Source organism: Arvicanthis niloticus, chromosome 19 (genome assembly GCF_011762505.2).
Source record: "Arvicanthis niloticus isolate mArvNil1 chromosome 19, mArvNil1.pat.X, whole genome shotgun sequence".
Lineage (NCBI taxonomy): Eukaryota > Metazoa > Chordata > Mammalia > Rodentia > Muridae > Arvicanthis > Arvicanthis niloticus.
The window spans coordinates 12,212,776-12,232,592 of NC_047676.1; the positions used below are offsets into that span (position 1 = coordinate 12,212,776).

General features: G+C 42.6%; 1 long non-coding RNA gene across 2 annotated transcripts; it reads left to right on the plus strand.

Moving 5' to 3' along the window:
• Positions 1–1,622: 1,622 nt before the first annotated feature.
• On the plus strand, positions 1,623–18,021 carry LOC117724009 (uncharacterized). 2 transcript variants are annotated; one of them, XR_013105143.1, is made up of 5 exons: positions 1,623–1,683; positions 2,191–2,371; positions 14,319–14,379; positions 15,644–15,793; positions 17,573–18,021. It is a non-coding gene; the product is annotated as an uncharacterized LOC117724009 (long non-coding RNA). The 2 variants fall into 2 exon arrangements; XR_013105142.1 differs by lacking the exons at positions 1,623–1,683; positions 2,191–2,371 and adding an exon at positions 13,978–14,177.
• Positions 18,022–19,817: the final 1,796 nt, after the last annotated feature.

Consider the following 19,817-nt stretch of genomic DNA (forward strand, 5'->3'; position numbering starts at 1 on the left):
ACCCCGCCCCCTCCGTGTGTATATTGTATGGATGTAAGTGTGCATGCCCACGTGCACACATTTGAAGGCCAAAGCAGGGTTCTCCGTGTCATCCTCTATCACTCTACCTTACTCTCCTCACACAGTGTCACTCACAGAACTGGCAGCTCGCTGTTTCAGCTGGGCTCTCTGGCCAGTGAACTCCTGAGATTCCCCCATCCTCCTGTGGTACTGGGATTACAGGTACTCACAGCCGTTTGCAGCTTTTTCCGTGGGATCCAAATTTGGGCTCTCATGCTTGGAGAGCACTTCTACCTACCTACCTACTTCCCTAGCCTAGTCCTAATATATATTTTTTTCTTGCCAGGCTATTCCTAATCTTTATTTACTTATTTCTGATGACACCCAGATAAATTCTATTTCTGTTGTTGTTCTCTTTCTCCCACCTCAGTCACTGGTTCATTTGGCTGCAGCCAGTTTTGTCCGAGACTCACTATACACCGCTGGCTCTCCTTGGACTTTCAGCAATTCTCCTGTCTCTGTGTTTTAGTTTCCTTTCTGATGCGGTGACAAAAACATTAACTCAGGAGTGTGAGAGGGTTTATTTCAGTTTACAGTCCCGGTTGTAGCCCATCATTGTGGGGGGGGGGGGGGAATCAAGGAAGGAGCTTCAGATAAGTCACATCATACCCGCAGTACAGAGCAGAGGTGTGTGTGTGTGTGTGTGTACACGCATGCTCACTCACTTGTCTGTTTTGCTTAGCTCATCTCTATTTCTTCACTCTGGGCTCCCTGTCTAGGGGATGGTGCTGCCTACCATAGACTGGATCTTCCTACATTAATTATCTTAATTAAGACAATCCCTTTACTTCCGAGACACGCCACGCCTACAGACCAGCCTGATCTAGGCTATCCCTCAGTGAGACACTCTTCCCAGTTTACTCTAGGTCGACACTAAGATAACCACATTGGGTCTTCTAAGTGCTGGGATTCCTGGTGTCAGCTGCAAATATGACCCTTTATTTTAGGGCTGATACTTTTTGTTTAATGTGAATGGCATATGATGGTATAGGGAATTACACAACAAATTCTTCGGTTTCTACTAAACACAGTATAAACTTCATATTAGAGGCTCATTATGAAAGTCTTTACTAGAACCTACACTGTTTTTAATGGACTTTTTAAAATGGACCAAAATCAGGAAAGTTGGAGAAATCAATTTGAAGTAATCAATTGTTGGAAGATAGAATTAATCTGTTTATGATATTATTATAATCATTTTATGATATTAGTAAGCTTTTCACAGAAGTGGTTGCATCTCCTGTTTTGCAATTCTATATATTTATACATATATATTTATACATATAGTCCACATCTAAGTTTTAGATGTTAACAAAATAACATGAGCATTTTATCAGATACCCCACTTTTTCTCAAACAATACTTATACCTCAAAAATAGGAGCTCCAGACTACCGACCATTCATTGAGATGACTCCTGATTATATATGTAAATTCAAAATTTTAAAACGATACGTGTAATATATGCGCTAATACGTATGTGCACATATCTAAATTCCAACTTTTTTTTTTTTTTTTTAACCTTTTGGGATTTTCTTAACATTGGCTTGTCCGATCCTTGCTGGCAGGTCCAGGAGAGAGGAGAGAGTGGTTCTGCTGGGTCTCTCCGGGGCTGAGCGGGATGGTGAGTGTTGTTGGCCCAAAGAAACACACCTGCAGGGAGTCTTGTCTGAGGCAGGAATTCAACTTTAATGTAACAACCTCTTGTTTATATAAACTTGGAGCATAGGGAGGAGGGGTTTTGGTGGGGGGAGGTGATGTAGGAGGTGGGGAAGGATGACGGAGGGTATGGGATGACTGACAAAGCCAATGGCAAAGCTTTACATCAGCAACAGCTGAGCAGTGGCAGGACCAAACAGGTCCAGTGGAGTCACTCCAGGACTGAGACAGGTCTCAAACTCGAGCCAGGCTCAGGTTTGTCCTTGAGGCCCAAACCAGGCCCAAAATGGGGCCCAACAAGGAGCGTCATGGGACAAGGAGAGACTAATCGCAAAAGCAGAGGCCTCAGGCGACTGTCCTCCTACACCGGGCGCCTGGATTGGTGAAACTGCCACCCCAGCCTAGCAACCGTGCTTGAGCGGAGGCCAGTCTTGTGCCCAGCGCATCTCACCAGCATCCCTTGCCATCCTAGGTTGCTGCATGCAGGCCAAGGAACGCCCTAGTGGCTATCCAGGTTTCTGGGCCACTTGTCCTCCGCTGGCCCCTTTGCCTCCCATCCCTGGAACCCAGTCCCGTGTCTACTCCCTGTCCCCCAGCACCTTGGCATCATCGGGTTGGAGTGCGAGGATCCTGGGCCGGCTAAGTGCATGCAGGTTGGTCTTCGGGCTGGGTGGCCACGCCCCTGCCTTCCATGCACCTCCCGCATGGATGGGGAGGAGAGACGAGGGGCCCAACATTGGCTGAGTATGGATACGGTTATATTCCACGACTCTAGTACTGGTGATTGAACTCGGGGTCTTGGGTGAGCCAGGTAAACGTGCTACCACTGAGACATCCTTTATGTATCCTTTAGCCTAAAGGGTATATAGTTTAGTTTTCCACCATGAGGAAAGCCCACGGTGCTCAACTGAGCTAATCTGGTGACAGATTACAAATCATTTCCTTTCCTTTTAACCACAGTCAGAAGATTCTGTTAGTTTGTCATATTTCCTTTAATGTCTGTCTGTGACTCCCGTTACAAACAAATCCGTGAAACATACACTCATTCACTGTCATAGACACTGTTAGAAACAAATAAATAGTAAGACCTTTTCTCTCGAGCTTATTGTAAAACCAAGTACGAGGGCAAAGAGGCTTGTTAATGCTGAAGGCATGTCTTCAGCCATGGTGTGTGTGGGGGGGGTGTCGAGTGTGAAGGTAGAAGCTGCTAGTTTTAAAAGAAAAAATCAACTTGCTTTTAAGCAGGAAGTAAAATCGGAAATCCCATGAGACTGTCCAGCGCAGCCTGTGCTGTCATTCAACTCTGGATGGAAACCGTACCATCCTCAACACACTGCCAAGAGACCTACAAGTCTCAGAAGCCCTGGCAAGGCTAACGGTGTGGAGAGAAGCATACAGCCCTCCGCAATTACATGGCTGAGTCACCTCTTTTGCTCTCTGAATGTTTTTTTTTACTCATGGAATCTCATCTCCAAGGACAGTGAGGAAGGTGAAGCCCAGACAGCTGTGGTGAGAGGTTTGGTGTGAGCGAACACACTCCGCCGCCCACTCATGCCCAGCCAGTGTGGGCCGAGTTCCGGCTGGCTCTCCCTCACCTCCGGCTGACTCACCCTGTGCTTGCGAGTCACATCCCCTGTCTCTGCAATATTTGTCTCACAGGCAGAGCCAGCCCCCTGCCTCACCAGTTTCCCCAATGTGAAAACTCTAGAGGCTTCCTGGGGTCTCCCAGGAGAGACCTTCCTGACCGCTGCCATTTTTTTTTTTTTTTTTTTTTCTGGGCTTGGTTGATGATGGCATTAAGACCTAGGGAGACATGTCTTGTGGTCAAGTCCAAATGGGTATAGACTTCCTGTTTGTCAGATGTGTTCCTCTCTGCCCCGCTAGGTTCATTCCTTTGATTGTGATTGTCCTGTCTAGTGGCCATACCTTCCGAATCTTGGAGTTCTAGTCAAGCAAATCCTCATTGACAGGGAGTAGCCACTTAATGCTCCTCTTCAATGTGATTGTCCACACCCAAGGGCTCATGGGAAGGGTAGGACAAGGTCAGAAACTTCATTCACTACCGTATTAGAAACGGCACCTGTCAGAGATCATGAAATTAGATCATGTAATGAGGGTAGCGATCTGGGATCAAATCCTGTTAGCCCTGGAAGGAAAAAGAAAGAGACCACATAGATACATGAATATCCTTTAAAAAATGTGTGTTTGTGCTGTAATTATTATTATTATTATTATTATTATTATTATTATTATTATTATTATTGAGTGTGTGTGTATCATAGCAACTCTGTAGAGTCTGCTCTCTCCCTTTACCTTTGAACACAGGTCTTACAGGTCTTGAGATCTTTGGGGAATCTTTATCTGCTAAGCCATCCTGCTGGCCTGACATGCTCATTCTTATTATGTAGCCCAAGGGGGAACCCTTGCCAGAGCCTGTATCATGTTGTTTTCACTTTTGGGTTCCCAAATTATGAGCTAAACAAACCTGTTTTCTTTGTAAGTAACCTTCCTCAGGTATTTTGTCATTGTAGTGAAGAATGGATTAATACACCTACCTTACTGGGGATTATTCCTATCAGTTACGCTGGGACTTTTGTTGTCTAGGATGACATTTCCTTTAGGGATGAGGGTCTGGTCTGCTACACTGTTGTGCACCACTGCATGGGTGCCTGGAAAGGAATGAAGGAGACAAGTGTAAGGTGTCGCTTATCTGGACCACTGCTCCTTCTGTAGCTCTCCTGTCCAAACCACTATCAGCTTTTACCACCCAAAGCCCTACTGTGTGCACATCAAGGGCATTAGTGTCTCTAACTATCATCAGCGTTAAGCTTCTTGGCTGAGAGTTATCCCATGGAAGCAAAATATTATTATTGGTGCCTCTGGATCCTGGAGACTTCCAGCTGTGTTTGCTGTTTCACTCCTGTTAGACTCCTTTGTCTAACAGTGTTTTCGTTACCCCGGTGAGGGAAGGCTAATTTCTAATTCTAGATGATGTCAAAATGAGACAACTCCAGGATTTATTTCTATATAAATAAACTCTGCATTGACGAAATGGCTTTCCTCTCTATTTTTTTCTTTAGTTTAAATAAAGAAGAGTTAGGTGTGGTAGTGCACCTCTGTAATCCCAGTGCTCAGGAGATGAGGCAGGAATATTAGGAATTCAAGGATAGAACTGATGACTTAGTGAGTTTGAGGCCAGCCTGGGGTACCTGAGACCCTCTCTCAAACCAAAGTAACCCAAAAAGGCAAAAAAAAAAAAAAAAAAAAAAAAAAAAAAAAAAAAAATCAGCAAGTAAACAACATTTGTAGACATGTCAAGGATGTGAGTATCCTGGGCCAGAACTGTACCACTGAACTTCATCTCAGTCCTCCATGGAGTTTCTAGGAACTTTTAGAAATGCATCTTCATTACTGTTTTCTAAATGGTAATCGTGGGCTGATGAAGCCAGGTAACCTGAGCTCAGCCCCTGGAAGTCACATGGTCGGAGTGAGCTGATCCTACAAGTTCTCACTTGATTTCCCTATGTGCCATGGCACATGTGCATACATGTACGTACACACACACACACACACACACACACACATGTAAAAAGAACAAAACTTAAAAGTTAGACATCGCCAGGCCTGGTAGGCTTGGCCTGGAATCTAGCTACTCAGGAGTTCCCGGCAAGAAGATTACAAGTTCAATGCCTACCTGGGCTTCAGGTTAGGTTCAAGACCAGTCTGAGCAATTTTAAGTGAGACACAAAAAAAAAAAAAAAAAAAAAGTAAAAGGAGGTCTGGAGGTACAGGTCAGTGGGGCAGTGCTTGCCTAGCTATGTTAGGGCCTAGGTTTGAACTATAACACTATAGAGAAAGGAAGGAAGATGGAAGCGAACCTTCATAGTAGGTGGTACCCATGTTCCCTGATTCAATGGTGCATGCTGGCACTGGAGGGGCTCTGACAACATTTTAATGAGTGTTTACTCAGATGACTTAAATTGACCAGAGTTGGGCTCTATAAGGTTCTGTTGGTTATTTTGTAAAAAGAACTGCTACCCATGAATACTTTTCACCTTCAATTCTTTGTAACAGTTCTGTGAAAGAAGACTTTTTTTTTTTTTTAACACATAGGACACTCAATTCAACATTTACCCAGAGATAGCTTTTATTATCCTACTGTCAAATTGGCACGGATGATGTCTTTGAAGAACACTAATCTGTGCCACAGTCCCTGGCTTCAATATGTGAGTTATGATATTTCACCCACTTAGGAGACACAAACGTGCCTGCCTTTCAAGATCTATACTGACAGAAGAAGGCTAGACAGAAAGTGGGATATTGTGGCAAGCAAACTGTGTCTAATATAAATAATCCCAAATAGGAATACTCTCAAAAGAATATTAAGAATATTCTTTTATTAACAAGAGTCTGATTCTAGCAAAAATTATTCAGGCCGAGTACTATGTTTTTAAGCTGCCTGGTTTAAGATTCCCCACAGCTGTGACACAGAGCTGTCACGCTAAGGCATAGCCATGAAGGCAAAATGAGAACGGAGTCTGTGTGGTTGTTGAGACCCTGGGATCTTGTGTGATGAGATTAGTTCAAAGCCAAACCCCAACTGTCCGCTCAAGCTTTGAACAAGTCATTCAGCCTTTTTGGGCTTTTGATTTCGTCTCGTACAGTGAGAAACCACCCGGACTACAGACCTCAAAGGATTATTTTGAGGGCGAAGTGGAAAGCTGTCCAGTGCAGTGTAGGCCGCGTGGCAAATGCAGGGCTGATAGCTTTCCCTGCAGCCCAGCCTGGCCTCAAGCTTGCTGTGTAGCAGAGGGTAGCCTTGAACTCCCTTCTTCCCTTCATTTCCTCAGTGCTAGGATTATAGACGTGCTCCGCCATGATGGGCAGACGAACCATTTTTGTTAGTATTGTTTATGCTGCATCTTGTGTCAGGATGGGACTAAGTGACATCATTCTCCCTTTTAGCTGCATATTAAAAATTTTAAATCCCAACTTATCAAATTACGTTTTGCCTTACTAAAATGTTCATGAAGTGCCAACTAAACTTGGAGCCATTTTTTTGGTTTTAGTTTCATTTTCCTGTATGAGTGTTTTGCAAGCAGGCATGCATGCGCACCACGTGTATATGAACTAGATTACAGGTGGTTGTGATTACATGTGAGTGCTGGCACTTGAACCCAGGTGTTTTGTAAGAACACTAAATGCTCTTAAGTGGTAAGGCCCTTTCCCAGCCTGTGGGGTTATTTCTTGAGGCAACCCCAGTTAGTATTTTGCCCTACCTCTTATTAAAGTGTTTTATGCTGTTATTGTTATTTTATGTTTTTAGAAATGGTCTTTCTTGAGGCCTAAGCTGTCTCTGAACTCCAGATTCTCCTGCCTCAGACTCCTGGGTGCCAGGAATTCAGGAGTGTTCCAGCCATAAACATACCGCACAGGGTTCCAGGAGATGTAAGAACTTTCCATTGATGTCAGGAACACTTGGGGTTGGACGGACGTTTGCTTCTTCCTTAGATTGGGATAACCTAGTTCTGAGAAATACTTACTAGATAAATCGAACTACAAAGTTTTCTGTTGGAAGGAAATTGCACTCCAATAAGAAATTTTCTGTCTGAAGAATGGGCATGGTGGCACGTGAATATAATCCCTGCTCTTGGGAGAGTGAGGCGGGAAGATCAAGAGTTCAAGGCCAAACTGGGCTACATAGTGAGACTTGGGGCCCTAGGGTGTGGGGAGGCCTGGTGGGGTGGGGGGACATCCTCTTGGAGGATGGGGTGGGCAGGGGAGGAGGTGGGGGATGTGGAACAGTTGGAGGGTGGACTGGAATAGGGATAAAGTCTGGACTGTAAAAAAAAGATTAAAGAATAAAAAAAAGCTTGCAGGGGTGGGGATTGGACGTCTTGGAGACAAGGGAGGAGGAATGGGATGAGAAACTGTCGGAGGGCAGATGGGGAGGGGGATAACGACTGAACTGTAAATTAATTAAAAAAAGAAGCTTGCCTAGTGAGCATGAAGCCCCAGCTTCAATCTTCAATGCAACATAAAACTGATAGATGGAACACGTCTGTAATCCCAGCACTTGGAAGGTGGAGGCAGGAAGATCAGGAAGTCAGGAGCATCCTCACTTATAACCAATAATACAAAAGGTCCTTTTTATGATCGTGTAAGTCATCTGTACGACTTTAGAAACTTAAGTTCATTCGTTTCCCCCCCCTTGTTCTTCCTCCTTCCCAGGTTTGCACTATGTAGATTAGGCTGGCCTTGAGCTCACAATCTTCCCAAATTCCCCTTTTTTTTTTTTTTTTTAAAGATTTATTTATTTATTTATTTATTTATTTAATGTATATGTATAGCTGTCTTCAGACACACCAGAAAAGGGCATCAGATTGCATTGCAGATGGTTGTGAGCCACCATGTGGTTGCTGGGAATTGAACTCAGGACCTCTGGAAGAGCAGTCAGTGCCCTTAACCACTGAGCCATCTCTCCAGCCCCCTGAATTCGCCTCTTAAGTGCTGGGATTATAAACCAGTTCAAACTCTTTGCCATTGATTGATTGATTGATTGATTTGATTTGATTGATTTACTGTACTCAGAGTAGAACCCAAGGTCTTACACATGGTAGGCAAGTTCTGGGCCACTGAATCACATCTTTAGGGCTTCAGCCATTTTTTTATTTGGACTTTCTTTCTTTCTTTTTTTTTTTTTTGTTCTCCTTCTGTAATTGTTCATAAATTCCGGATGCTATTTCCTTATCCCATGATGATTTGTGAAGACATTCTTTAAATTTTACAGATCACACCTTATTTTCATTCTTTTAAAAAAAAATCACATTTATTCATTTTGTGTGGAGGTGTGCAGGAACATGTGTTATGGTGTGAGTGCAACTTGTGGGGCCAGTCAGTGGGCCCTGGGGCTTGATCTTAGGTCGTCAGACTTGGCAGCAAGCGCTTTTACCTGCTGGGCTGGCTAAGTCTTGTGTCAACTTGACACAAGCTAGAGTCATCTGAAAGGAGGGAACCTCAATTTGGAAAATGTGTCCATAAGATCCAGCTGTAAGGCATCTTCTTAAGTAGTGATTGATGGAGGAGGGTGCAGCCCACTGTGGGTGGTGCCATCCCTTGGCTGTTAGCCCTGGATTGTATACGAAGGCAGGCTGAGCAAGCCATGAGGAGCAAGCCAGCGAACAGCACCCCTCCATGACCTCTGCATCAGTTCCTGCCTCCAGGTTTCTGTGTTTGAATATCTGTCCTGACTTCCTTCAGTGATGGACTACAATGTGGAACTGTAAGCCAAATAAACCCTTTTCCCTTTGACTTTTTTTTTTTTTGGTCATGGTGTTTCCTTGCAGCCATAGAAACCCTAAGATAACTGCGGGGCCATTCCAGCCCTCTTCTTTTCTTTCATGATAAGATCCATTTGGTACACAAAGCAAAGCATCTAAACTGAAGTTCAATGTATCTCTGTTTCTTTTCTTTCTTTTTTGCATTTGGTGTCAAATCTAAGAACCAAATCATAAATATCCATAAATAGCCTTGTTTTCTCCTATCATATGTATATTTAACTGACCTCTAAGTTGTTTTTTATTATGAATGAGGTAGGTGTTCAACTCTATTCTTTTACATTAGATTAGACAGTGTTTTCAAGGAACTATCAGTGAAAGAGGCGATTCCTTCCCTCTTAAATGACTTTGATATCCTTGGCAAAAGAAATTGGCTATAGATAGCTTGGTTTATGCATATACTATTAATTCTATGTTATCGATTTATATGGATATCTGCATGTTGGTAGCATAGTCCTTTTCAGAAACATGTCCCTGGTTGTGTGGTGCTGACGACTGACCTCAGGATCCCACATCCATTAGGTAAATGTTCCGCTGCTGAGCTATACCCGTGTGTACTATTGTAGGCTTTGTAGTAAGTTTTGAATCCAGAAAGTGTACCTTCTAAGTTTATTTTATTCTTTTCAGAGTTGTTTTGGATATTCGGGGTCATTCATATTTCTGTAAGGATCTTCTGTATCATCTGATTTTCCATTTTTGCAAAACAGGCCACTGGAAGTTTGGTGGGATTTGCATTCCTCATATAGCATAGAATTCTTTGGTGGTATTGTCATTTTTACAATGTTAGTTGGTTCCTTTGTTGCTTTTAGTAATGTTTGTAGTTTTCAGTGCAAAGCTGTCGTTGACTTAATTGGCTAAGTTTATTTCTAGATTTTTAAAATTCTTTTGGATGTTATTATAAATGGAATTGTTCTCTTTTTGAATTTTTCATTGCTGCTGCATAAAAAAACCATAGCTTTTTGTGCATTGATGTTGTACCCAGAAAGCTTGCTAGTTCTCATAGTTTGGAATGGATTCTTCTAGATGTTCTATATATAGAATCATGTCACATTTGAACAAATAACTTTTTACTCTCCCTTTTTCCATTTGGATGTCTTCCAAGATTTTCTTTCTTGCCAAAATATCTTGCTTAAGACTTTCAGTAAAATATTAAATAAGAATGGCAAGTCTGAGAATAAAAATGAAGATAGTTGGCTCCACCCATGCTACCAACACTTTACTAAAAGTAACTAATTCTGCAGAGAAACTTTCACGTATTCTAATTCACAGACTAAAGTTGGTGAATTAATAATGCCTTGTTTCTTAAAGATGTAATCTTTGGAGCAAATTTTCATGCAGAATATACATAATTGGTGATCTAGAAATGAGGCAGACTTTCTGGGACAAAGTCCTCCTCTGCACTCTTTGTAAGAAGGCTGGGTTTACTTGTTTTTTCTCTTCTTAGAGATGAGGTCTTACCATGTAACTCAGGGTAGCCTTAAACTTATGCCCCCCACCCGCCTTAGCTTCTCCAGTGCTAGAATTACATACAGATAGATGTGCCTTGTTCACCTTGGGCCCACTCTCTGACAGGAGCCCATTGACTCTAGATTGTTTTTGGAGAATTAGGACCACTGGTTTAGTGAGATTGCCATCTTCCTTTGAAATGTCTTGTTATTTGCAGTTGTGTATAATGGAATTTTAAAGGGGTGGAGACTAGGAAACTGCCAATGAAGAATAGTTTAATAGATGCGAGTTGGCAACTAAGGAGAAGGTAGAAGAAAAGCAGAATTCAGAGGAATTCAGCTCAGGTCATCCAGCTCAGTGGCAGGTTGGTGGCAAGCACCGTCTCCTTCTGAGCCCTGTCTGCCATCAGAACATTTAAAAATCTAAGTTCACCTTGCAGCCCCTCCTGGCCTTCCTGGGATATTGTCAATGGGGACACCAACAATTATAAAAGCCCAGGAGACCACAATTGAAAATATTCTTTTATAATGACCCTGATTTAGATGAAAAGACAAAATTGTGTTAACTATAAAATATTTAAAACATTTAACCAAGCATCCCATGATACATACTTTTAAAGCCTTCAGAAGGGAAAAAAATTTCAATTTCACAGACTTTATATATTTGCACATTAATTCCTTCTTTGCCAGGGCTAAAGAAATCAGCCACCATGTGAAGCAATGAAGTGACCAACTAAGCCGGAGTTCTTCAGACACATTTCTAACGAAGGGGTTAAGGAACAGACATGAAACATCACAAGAGCGTGCTTGTAAAAGTGGGTCGAGGATTTTCTCCAAGAGGCTCTGTGGGGTGATTTGAGGATAGCTCAACCAGTAAATGTCTAGAGCAAAAAAGCAGGACAGGGTCATTTCCTGAACACTCAGCATAAGGCAACCTCACTACCCATTTTCTAAGCCAGTGGAAGGGTTGGGGAGGGGAACATATAACTAATGATACAAGAGTAATGGCACATGCCAATACTGTTGGGCAAACTGAGATGAATGACAGGTCATTCTAGCTAAATCACTAAGACCTGTGAATTTTTATTCTTATTGTCACTTCTGCTTCACCACGGAGGAGAAACTAGTAACAAGAGACATGTTCATTCTCCCACATTGTATTGCAGACGTGCCATGGGCAGAGCCAATGGTTATGGAAGCTCCCTCTCCAGTCCTATGCGATTTTTCCAGTGTGGGTGACCTGTTGTGGTGTGAACAGGCTAGACTACATCCAGCCGAAGTCACCTAGTAATGCTGAGTGTGGCACACTCAGGCTGCTGATGGATTAGGTGAACACAAAGTCCGGGGCAGAGAATAAAGGGTGCTGGCCTAGGTCTGTTGGCCTCTTTTGTGCCTCTTGAGGCTATGAATATGGCCCCTGGGACCACCTATTTCACCAGGGCTCAAAAAGTATGAGATTTGGCTATAACTAGGCTCCTTCCCAGGGCGTGGGAAAGCAAGGAAAGAGGCTTCAAGGAAGGAGGCGTCTCATCAGGATTGGCTTTACTCCATTTCTCAGCTTATGGTCTAACAGAACACTAACAGGTAATGAGTGTTCAAAGTCAGCTACTACTTAGTTTAGGTGAGTGTCCCAAAGGCTCCTTGCCTGATTTCTCACTGTGGAAAAAAACCACTTTCCAATCTAAGCCTGGGAGAATGATGACTGCTTTCATGGAGCCATTGTGGCTATGGATGGCTGTTGGTTATTGTATAATGACAATAGTACAAGTCCTCTTTTCTTGCAGACTTGAGTTCTGTGCTTTCTTTCATTTCCTCATGACGGCTGTGATCTGAAGATACTGAATGTAAAACTCTAAAGAGACAACTTGTAAGTTTAAATGCGGGCCATTCTGGGTGATGTGGAGAATCTCCTGACGTCCTATGTTCATAACTATACTGTGCATGTCACCTGCCAGTCACCTCGCAGGACAACTGTCGGGGTATGACAGTTCTTATTCACAACAAGTAAACCGAGTTTAAGTAACTTCCTGAACTTACTTAATGATTGCCCCAAAGGACAAAAGCAATGTTGACAATTTAGAAATGTCAAAGACAAGCCATAAAGTGCTCCTTTAGAACAGCAAACATGTGAGTGTGTGGGGAGATCATGTGTGCATATTCACATGTCTGTTCTGTGTATCCTTCGGACTGTTCTATTGTATCATTCCTTGTTTCACTTACTGTGCTTACCTGATTTATAAAAATAAACGTATACACATACACATTTAATTTTGAATGTAGGTTCTATGTATAAGAGAAAAGGGGCTATTATTCTTTCTGGGTGGCTTATTTTGAGAAACAAGGTGATTTCCAGTTGCATGCATGTTCCTGGAAATGTTATGATTTCATTTCTTTCATGAGTGGAAAAATTTCCTTTGAACGTATGTGCCACATTTTCTCTATCCACGCCCCTGTTGATGAGCACTGGGCTAGTTCCATATGCTGGTTATTTTGAATAGTAATGCAAGGCACATGGATGTGCAAGTATTTCTATGTGTGCTGACTTAAGTTTCTTTAGGGCATGTATCTGAGTGTTATATCTGGATCATATAACAGTTCTGGTTTTAGTATTATTTCATATATACATTAACCTTTATCTGTGAAAAAATACACTATTTATAGATTTTTGGTACTACTTGCCATTTCAGGCATCACTGTTGGTTTTAGAACATATGCAAATCACTGCAACAAAGGGCATCCATGAGAGTGGTTTCATACTAGGTGTAAGTCTCCTAAAGTGATGTGCTTGCCTAGTCTGTGGCAGCTGGATGCAGGGCTGGAATTAAAGATCATGCCTTCCCCACTGTGCTATTGCCATCAATACATAGATGCTACAGAGAATGGAGAAGTATTGAGATGCAAGTCATAGGACTTGGCTCTCAGGTCATATGATCCCTCTGACCCACAGTGCATTTGCTTGGGAGAGAACTTGGAACAGGTCCTAGCTGAATCCCAGGATGCTGATGGAAACTAGACATATGAAATCACTTTGAAAATACTTTTCAGAGTTACCAAACAGACTTTCAATACACTTGTGTCTTTTAGGAATGATTCTCTCTGCCTTTTAAACATTTCTTCTTGCTTTTAAAAATAGAAATGGGGGGAGGAGTCTTTCTCTCATTCATCCCTGGGTGTTCTTTTATTCTTCAAAGACATTGTGGGATTCATGGTTCTCTCTCTCTCTCTCTCTCTCTCTCTCCCTTTCCTCCTTCCCTCCCTCTCCTTTAATTCACCTGTCTACTTCTGTTTCTCCCTGAAGATGTGAGTAGTTTAGTTGGTCTCCTTTTCCTGTTACGTCACTCCTTGTCCTTACCCGACGTTCACAACAGTGGGCTGCCTAATCTTAAACTTAAAGCAAGGACTCTGGAGTGAGTAAACCGTTTATTTTCATAAGCTGATTTCCTGAGGTATTTTTGTAGTAACACAAAGCTGATACTGAAACGTGATTAACCATTCAAAGTAGGGTGTGTTCTGAGGAATCACCAACCAAGGCCCTGTCCTGTAAGGCAGACTGGAAGGAAGGACAGAGCCTTGCCACAACAAGCAAGTTCCAGTCAAACTCTGGAGAGTTGCCCCTTTGTATGGCTGCTTGTCTGAGAGTAAGACACATCTGCCATTTCAGACTTCTTGTTCCTCAGGTGGGTTAGGCATGACTCAGAAACTTACATTCTGTTTCCTGTTCACTTGCTACAATTATTAGCTGAGTTTGAGATTTCAATGTAGATTTTTCCCTTGGAGAGACATGAAGGATGGGTTGTTGTCTTTTTTTTTTTTTCCAGCTGGAGTTTCAAGCATAATATGAATTCATTCATTTCTGTCCAATGTCACGTACGTGTCCAGGTGGGTCTTTGGGATGGTCCTTCTTGGTCTCTGGAAATGGAACTGAATCTCTAACACCTTTGTAGGTGTTAGTGTGGAGTCATTCAGATTGGCATCCTGAAAACTCTGAGAGCTTCCATGGTGGTCAGGGGCATCTTAAGAATGACATTTTATAGTTGTCTCGTTATTTGTTTAGTTCTCTGAGAAATGTGTCAAAGTTGTCAAAGGAGGTGCTGTATGGCAGTGATTCTCTCTCACCTGTGGGCCATGTCCCCTTTGGGGATCAAATGATCCTTCCACAGAAGTCACCTGAGACCATTGGAAAACACAGATATTTGTACTACGATCATGACAGCAGCACCATTACAGTTATGAAGTAGCAACAAAAGTAATTTTATGGTTGCAGTCAGCACAACATGGGGAACTGGGTTAAGGGTCACAGCATCATGAAGGTGAAAAACAGTTCTCTATAGACTCTGGGTTAAAATTCTAGTGGTCGCTAGTCAGGAACTTAAGTTCCTAAGTCTGTGTGTGCCTCCCTTTAATAACAATACTACACTCTGGGTTGTGGGGAGGATTCAATCAGATAACATATGGAATGTGTTTAGTTAATGACTAGTACGTAGAAAGAAGCCATTCAATATTGGAGATAACTCATTGTCGTTGGCATCAACAGTAATATATCACCAAGAAAAAAGGCTGCATATGGGACACCAGTGTCTTTCTACTGCAATGTGGTAGGGCAGAAACTTATCTAATATTGATTTCTGGGAACTAGGAACTGAGGCAGGGTGGAGCCAGGGTTTTGAGGTGTGGGTAAAGTGCTACCCATCATAATAGACTTTCACTCTATACCCATTCTCCGGTTTTCAACTAAACCGAGTCAACAATTTCAGCTAAAGATGTTGAGATAAATGCAAGTAGCCACCTGGGGACCTACAAGAGACAGACACAGCTGAAGTGGTCAGGAGGATTCTGGTTGTACCTTCCAGAGGATTACAGAAAACAGTGAGCCTGGGGCCTTGTCAGGAAAGACAGTGTGTCAGAAAACTCATCACTGCGTTTCCCTGGGCAACTTGGTGACTGTTGGTAGCTTCAGATGGAACACTGTTACCCGGTGTCACAGGACACCTGGCTGTGTAGGAAGCTTTCCTATCTGTTTCTTAAAAGGGGGAATGTTCATCTGATTAAAAAAAAAGAGCTTCTGTTTGGATGGGATTGTATAAGTATTTCCCTAATGAATGAAATAAGACAGATGTGTGTTTATTTGTGTCTTCATCTACAGATTCAGTTTCAGGGCAGCTGTTAGACGTATATGTAACTACAGTCAAGGCAGCATGCAGAAACATCTCCAGTGTGCTCAGTCTCTTTGAAGAAATGTCTGGGACCCTGAAGCCTTCCCTTTATACTGAGCCAATCTTCTGGAAAGTTCCTGGTGAGGGGCAGCCTGCCTAGATTGTCCTGTAACTTGCCTCTAAGCACATTTCTTTCTTGCTTTTTTTTTTTTTTTCCAGCTCAGCTTAGAGTTAAGTATTTGGGCGTTGCTAATTTTTACACTTGAGTGAACATTTAATGTGGCAGCAAGAACAACCCATTGTGCTTATGACAAAGCAGAAAACCTGTCTAGAAAAATATCTACTGGTCATTTAACCGTGAGCCATGACTAAGAGTTACCCAAGTGTAACGGAGGCCAATGACTCTGAGAGATGCAGAGGAAAAAAATGTATGCAGCATTTCCTAGCAGTAACACATGAGTACAATACCCTCCTTCCTTTTTCATTTTCTTCTTGCCATGCTGGGACCAGATTCAGGGCTTCATGGGTGCTGGGAGGGTACTCTGCTTCTAAGCTACATGTCCAGCCTATCTGACGTATCTTTTAATTTTCTTTTCCTCTCTAGTCTCTCTTTCCTCTTTTTCCTCTCCCCCTCCCTCTCCCTCTCCCTCTCCCCCTCTCCCTCCCCCTCCCCCTTCCCCTCCCCCTCCCTCTCCCCCTCCCCTCCCCTTCCTCCTCCCTTCCCCCTCTCCCTCCCTCTCTCCCTCTTTCCCTCTTTCTTTGTGTTCTTTTCTTTTCTTTCTTTCTTTCTTTCTTTCTTTCTTTCTTTCTTTCTTTCTTTCTTTCTTTGTTTATTTCTTTCAAGAGTGGGTCCTACCCTGTATCCCAGGCTGGCCAAAAACTCACAATCTTCCACCTCGTACTCCGGAATGTTCAGACTCCAGATAGGTGTGCCACCCCAGCTTCTTCTTTATAGGTTTCCTAACTTGTAGTTTTTACTTTTAATATAGATAAGGCAGGTGGAGATCTCTGATAGCCGCTAGCCTTTCATTACGATTTGGAATTCAAAAAGATAGCAGCAGTAGGCAGTTTTTTTTTCTCACTGAGCTTTTCGTTCAGCTTCCAAGGGAAAATTAACTTCTTGCAGAGAGCAGTCTGGCTTGAAGGTGCAAGGAAGTGAAGTGTACCTGCTGTAATATCCTGAAACAGGTACCTTCATGCCCTCTGTCTCCCCAGGCCCTCTGCATGAATGACAGGAGCACATTTAATAGAGGATGTCTGCTCCGTGCTCAGAGACCAGGCACCCAGCCTTACAAAGGGCATCTCCTTCATTATCTGTGTAAAAAAAAAAAAAAATGAACCTATCTTATAGAATCAAATGTACCTTTGATCTTAGACATTTTCCCGAGTTATCTCTCACTTCTCAGAATCAATGATCGATCACTCAGTAGGTTGGAAATGGTGACGTCAGCTTGATTGAAAAATAACCCCCTGAATTTGTTAGTGTGCTTTTATTTAACAAGCAGCGCTTGGGCATAAGGTAGGTGCGTGTTTCCTCTGGTTTAGTTCCAATAGGCAATAATAGAAATTAATAACAGTTAAGGCAAACTGAAAGCCTGAATCTATTTGATGGTATGGATAAAAGTGCCCTGGACTCAGGTTTTTCTTTCTGATGTTGCAGTCTCCAGAGACCTGTAAGATCCCTAAGTACTCAGAGAGGCAGTGACTAATGGATTGCCTTCCTTCAAGTCCCCAGCCTGACAGCTCCTTACATCTGTCAGGTTAAATATAGTGTGGTTGCTTCACCTTGCTCACCAGTATGACATTTATCAAGTCATATCAAGGTGTAGCTCGGAGAGATGACAAGATCACATTAGTTAACACTGTCTCAGAGTTGACTAAGAATGATGAAATCTAACTGGAGGTTTGTTGTTGTTTAGCACTTGAGCCTGTGGTCACCAAAACACACATGCTATATGGGAAATGCGTACTTAAAGAGAGAAGATTCTGTGTTACATGACGTGTGCTTTGAAATGTTCCTGCGACCCCATCCACCAACCAACCTTCAAAAATTTTGACCTAGAATTGTTCCTGTCTAAAAGAAATGCAGAGAAGAAAATGGAGCAGCAACTGAAGGAAAGGCCATCCAGTGACTGGCCCAACTTGGGATCCATCCCATGGGCGGGCACCAATCCCGACACTATTACTGATGCTATGTTGTGCTTGCAGACAGGAAGTAGGGGTGGATGGATGGGTGGATGAATGAGAGGGATGGGTAGGTGGGTGTGGGGCGAGCACTGTCTCAGAAGCAAAGGGGAGTGGGGATGGGGTGAAGAACTCTTGGAAGGGGGACCAGGAAGGGGTGCAACATTTGGAATGTAAATAACTAAAACGATTTAAAAATAAATAAACAAATAAATAAAAATTAAAATAAAGAAAGAAATGTTGGTGTGAGAGAACTCTATGGATGCTCATATTTTCTTAATCACTTTCTTAATTCAACTGTGAATGACCTACCCCATCAGAAGCGTTACCACATTAAACATATTCATTGATTAAATCCTACAGGTCTATGGCCAATTGTATAAAGCTGTGTTTAGAGTTAGAGTCAAGCATTGCTCAAAATTCTTACCCTGCTCCATCTCTGCCTGTAGCAATGCATCAAATTAGCATCTGTGTCAGGAGACAGAATGAAGGACTCTTGTCCTGTATCTTCCCCTGCTGCCTCTCTCATTGCCTCTCATCTTTTGAGCAAGTTTCTTGCCATGTTGCCCAGGTTGGGCTTGAACTTCTGATCTTCCTGCCTCAGCCATCTGTGTACTGGGATTACAGATTAGTGCCACATGCCCAGGTAAAAAGAACTTTACTGGGAAAATGTCTTAGCAGTTGGGTCTCCCAGCAGCTGCTACTAGAAGCTCTGACTTGATGGCACACTGTCCTGGTTTGCTTTCTGATGCTGTGATAAACACCATGACCAAAAACAACTTGGAGAAGACAGGGATTATTTCATCTCAAAGTTTATTGTCTGTCATTGAGGAAAGCCAGGGCAGGAACTCAAGGCAGGTGCTTCAGGCAGAAACGCTGTTTACTGGTTTTGCCCAGACTCATGTCTAGCTACTTTTCTTATACAGCCCAGGTCCATCTGCCTAGGGACTGTGCCACCCACAGTGGGCTAGGAATTTCTATATTAAACTAGCAATTAAGAAAATTGCCTACAGACTTGCCCACAGGCTAGTCTGATGGAGGCAAGTTTTCATTGTGGTTCCCTTTTCCCAAGTGTGTCAAACTGACAACCAAGATTACCCATCTCATATACAAGACTTTTCTGTTATTTACATGGACTCTGTATCTTTTGATCTGTCATTGGGTAGTTGTTTCACCCGAAATAAATGACACTGGCCCCAGTAATCTCAGCACTAGGGAGGTTGACACAGTAGGACTGTGAGTTTGTGGTCAGCTTTGACTCCATAGTAAAATGCTGTCTCATTCATAAGATAAACTACAATAAAAATTTCCATCGAACACAACAATGGTTGGCTTTGTGTGTAGCCTTGCATAGGACCCCATGTCTCTAATGAAAGGCTTTACCTCCAATTCAAGGCATAATATTTGTACCTGACTGTTTTTAATTATGTCTCCCCTACTTGTTTATTATTAGGGGAATTCATTGATTACATTATGAGATTTAACAGCCAAGGCTATACAGAGAAACCCTGTCTCGAAAAAAAAACCAAACAAACAAAAAAACAAAAACCAAAAAACAAAACAAAAAAAACATTATGAGATTTAAGTAAGTCGTTATCACATAGGCCCCATCTTCAAAGTAGGCTTCGTAGTTCTTTAAATACTAGAATGTTATTGGGATTCTCTTCAGAGGCTTTCCTGCCCACACGAGGGAATAAACCACTGTTCTGTGTTGAGGGCTTCCATCTCTGTTTGCCTCACCCAGCCCCATGTTCCTTCTGTTACTCACCTGGGTCTCATTCAGCCTGGTCCCAAATTCTTGGCCACTTGAGATAACTAATCATGAGCCCAGGAGCAATCAGAGCCCATCTTTGGACACCCTTGGAATGTACAGTCACAACAAAACAGAGAAAGATACTTCCTGAGAATGGAGTTAATTTTTGTCTATGAATGAGCCCAAGTTAATGATGCAAGAGAACCCATCTCCTTCACTACTGAACT